Source organism: Anastrepha obliqua, unplaced genomic scaffold, assembly GCF_027943255.1.
Source record: "Anastrepha obliqua isolate idAnaObli1 unplaced genomic scaffold, idAnaObli1_1.0 ptg000153l, whole genome shotgun sequence".
Taxonomy (NCBI): Eukaryota; Metazoa; Arthropoda; class Insecta; order Diptera; family Tephritidae; genus Anastrepha; species Anastrepha obliqua.
The window spans coordinates 145,001-150,000 of record NW_026562245.1 but is presented as its reverse complement, the minus strand read 5'-3'; positions in this window follow the sequence as shown (position 1 = coordinate 150,000).

Below are 5,000 nucleotides of genomic sequence, written 5' to 3'. Positions count from 1 at the left end.
TGTCTTTATTATATATTTTAATGGCAATATGCCAAGGTTATATTCCATAACATGTTAGTATTAGAATATAGATTCTTCATATATGTATATATATTCGAAAATTTTTTCTATTTAAACTAACGTATGGAAAACCAGGCATAAAATCACAATATTACCAGTTTAATATGGCTTAAATTCGAGTTTCATATAGTTATGATTCGATTTATATGCTTCAATATCATTGGTTAGTTAACTTTTGATATTTTCATATTATTTCACATGCCTTCACCGTGAGTGTTTTTTGCCATGCACACCTCACATTGTCAAAAATGTATGGGAAAAATTCATTTCAATACATTTCAGTTTGATTTGAAATGTCTTTATTATATATTTTAATGGCAATATGCCAAGGTTATATTCCATAAAATGTTAGTATAGAATATAGATTCTTCATATATGTATATATATTCGAGAATTTTTTTCTATTTAAATTAACGTATGGAAAACCAGGCATAAAATCACAATATTACCAGTTTAATATGGCTCAAATTCGAGTTTCATATAGTTATGATTCGATTTATATGCTTCAATATCATTGGTTAGTTAACTTTTGATATTTTCATATTATATCACATGCCTTCACCGTGAGTGTTTTTTGCCATGCACACCTCACATTGTCAAAAATGTATGGGAAAAATTCATTTCAATACATTTCAGTTTGATTTGAAATGTCTTTATTATATATTTTAGTGCCAATATGCCAAGGTTATATTCCATAACTCTCTATTTAAACTAACGTATGGAAAACCAGGCATAAAATCACAATATTACCAGTTTAATATGGCTTAAATTCGAGTTTCATATAGTTATGATTCGATTTATATGCTTCAATATCATTGGTTAGTTAACTTTTGATATTTTCATATTATTTCACATGCCTTCACCGTGAGTGTTTTTTGCCATGCACACCTCACATTGTCAAAAATGTATGGGAAAAATTCATTTCAATACATTTCAGTTTGATTTGAAATGTCTTTATTATATATTTTAATGGCAATATGCCAAGGTTATATTCCATAACATGTTAGTATTAGAATATAGATTCTTCATATATGTATATATATTCGAAAATTTTTTCTATTTAAACTAACGTATGGAAAACCAGGCATAAAATCACAATATTACCAGTTTAATATGGCTTAAATTCGAGTTTCATATAGTTATGATTCGATTTATATGCTTCAATATCATTGGTTAGTTAACTTTTGATATTTTCATATTATTTCACATGCCTTCACCGTGAGTGTTTTTTGCCATGCACACCTCACATTGTCAAAAATGTATGGGAAAAATTCATTTCAATACATTTCAGTTTGATTTGAAATGTCTTTATTATATATTTTAATGGCAATATGCCAAGGTTATATTCCATAAAATGTTAGTATAGAATATAGATTCTTCATATATGTATATATATTCGAGAATTTTTTTCTATTTAAATTAACGTATGGAAAACCAGGCATAAAATCACAATATTACCAGTTTAATATGGCTCAAATTCGAGTTTCATATAGTTATGATTCGATTTATATGCTTCAATATCATTGGTTAGTTAACTTTTGATATTTTCATATTATATCACATGCCTTCACCGTGAGTGTTTTTTGCCATGCACACCTCACATTGTCAAAAATGTATGGGAAAAATTCATTTCAATACATTTCAGTTTGATTTGAAATGTCTTTATTATATATTTTAGTGCCAATATGCCAAGGTTATATTCCATAACTCTCTATTTAAACTAACGTATGGAAAACCAGGCATAAAATCACAATATTACCAGTTTAATATGGCTTAAATTCGAGTTTCATATAGTTATGATTCGATTTATATGCTTCAATATCATTGGTTAGTTAACTTTTGATATTTTCATATTATTTCACATGCCTTCACCGTGAGTGTTTTTTGCCATGCACACCTCACATTGTCAAAAATGTATGGGAAAAATTCATTTCAATACATTTCAGTTTGATTTGAAATGTCTTTATTATATATTTTAGTGCCAATATGCCAAGGTTATATTCCATAACATGTTAGTATTAGAATATAGATTCTTCATATATGTATATATATTCGAAAATTTTTTCTATTTAAACTAACGTATGGAAAACCAGGCATAAAATCACAATATTACCAGTTTAATATGGCTTAAATTCGAGTTTCATATAGTTATGATTCGATTTATATGCTTCAATATCATTGGTTAGTTAACTTTTGATATTTTCATATTATTTCACATGCCTTCACCGTGAGTGTTTTTTGCCATGCACACCTCACATTGTCAAAAATGTATGGGAAAAATTCATTTCAATACATTTCAGTTTAATTTGAAATGTCTTTATTATATATTTTAGTGCCAATATGCCAAGGTTATATTCCATAACTTTCTATTTAAACTAACGTATGGAAAACCAGGCATAAAATCACAATATTACCAGTTTAATATGGCTTAAATTCGAGTTTCATATAGTTATGATTCGATTTATATGTTTCAATATCATTGGTTAGTTAACTTTTGATATTTTCATATCATTTCACATGCCTTCACCGTGGTGTTTTTTGCCATGCACACCTCACATTGTCAAAAATGTATGGGGAAAATTCATTTCAATACATTTCAGTTTGATTTGAAATGTCTTTATTATATATTTTAGTGCCAATATGCCAAGGTTATATTCCATAACATGTTAGTATAGCTAATATGAATTCTTCATATATGTATATATATTCGAAAATTTTTTCTATTTAAACTAACGTATGGAAAAAACCAGGCATAAAATCACAATATTACCAGTTTAATATGGCTTAAATTCGAGTTTCATATAGTTATGATTCGATTTATATGCTTCAATATCATTGGTTAGTTAACTTTTGATATTTTCATATTATATCACATGCCTTCACCGTGAGTGTTTTTTGCCATGCACACCTCACATTGTCAAAAATGTATGGGAAAAATTCATTTCAATACATTTCAGTTTGATTTGAAATGTCTTTATTATATATTTTAGTGCCAATATGCCAAGGTTATATTCCATAACTCTCTATTTAAACTAACGTATGGAAAACCAGGCATAAAATCACAATATTACCAGTTTAATATGGCTCAAATTCGAGTTTCATATAGTTATGATTCGATTTATATGCTTCAATATCATTGGTTAGTTAACTTTTGATATTTTCATATTATATCACATGCCTTCACCGTGAGTGTTTTTTGCCATGCACACCTCACATTGTCAAAAATGTATGGGAAAAATTCATTTCAATACATTTCAGTTTGATTTGAAATGTCTTTATTATATATTTTAATGGCAATATGCCAAGGTTATATTCCATAAAATGTTAGTATAGAATATAGATTCTTCATATATGTATATATATTCGAGAATTTTTTTCTATTTAAATTAACGTATGGAAAACCAGGCATAAAATCACAATATTACCAGTTTAATATGGCTCAAATTCGAGTTTCATATAGTTATGATTCGATTTATATGCTTCAATATCATTGGTTAGTTAACTTTTGATATTTTCATATTATATCACATGCCTTCACCGTGAGTGTTTTTTGCCATGCACACCTCACATTGTCAAAAATGTATGGGAAAAATTCATTTCAATACATTTCAGTTTGATTTGAAATGTCTTTATTATATATTTTAGTGCCAATATGCCAAGGTTATATTCCATAACTCTCTATTTAAACTAACGTATGGAAAACCAGGCATAAAATCACAATATTACCAGTTTAATATGGCTTAAATTCGAGTTTCATATAGTTATGATTCGATTTATATGCTTCAATATCATTGGTTAGTTAACTTTTGATATTTTCATATTATTTCACATGCCTTCACCGTGAGTGTTTTTTGCCATGCACACCTCACATTGTCAAAAATGTATGGGAAAAATTCATTTCAATACATTTCAGTTTGATTTGAAATGTCTTTATTATATATTTTAGTGCCAATATGCCAAGGTTATATTCCATAACATGTTAGTATTAGAATATAGATTCTTCATATATGTATATATATTCGAAAATTTTTTCTATTTAAACTAACGTATGGAAAACCAGGCATAAAATCACAATATTACCAGTTTAATATGGCTTAAATTCGAGTTTCATATAGTTATGATTCGATTTATATGCTTCAATATCATTGGTTAGTTAACTTTTGATATTTTCATATTATTTCACATGCCTTCACCGTGAGTGTTTTTTGCCATGCACACCTCACATTGTCAAAAATGTATGGGAAAAATTCATTTCAATACATTTCAGTTTGATTTGAAATGTCTTTATTACATATTTTAGTGCCAATATGCCAAGGTTATATTCCATAACTCTCTATTTAAACTAACGTATGGAAAACCAGGCATAAAATCACAATATTACCAGTTTAATATGGCTCAAATTCGAGTTTCATATAGTTATGATTCGATTTATATGCTTCAATATCATTGGTTAGTTAACTTTTGATATTTTCATATTATATCACATGCCTTCACCGTGAGTGTTTTTTGCCATGCACACCTCACATTGTCAAAAATGTATGGGAAAAATTCATTTCAATACATTTCAGTTTGATTTGAAATGTCTTTATTATATATTTTAGTGCCAATATGCCAAGGTTATATTCCATAACTCTCTATTTAAACTAACGTATGGAAAACCAGGCATAAAATCACAATATTACCAGTTTAATATGGCTTAAATTCGAGTTTCATATAGTTATGATTCGATTTATATGCTTCAATATCATTGGTTAGTTAACTTTTGATATTTTCATATTATTTCACATGCCTTCACCGTGAGTGTTTTTTGCCATGCACACCTCACATTGTCAAAAATGTATGGGAAAAATTCATTTCAATACATTTCAGTTTGATTTGAAATGTCTTTATTATATATTTTAGTGCCAATATGCCAAGGTTATATTCCATAACTCTCTATT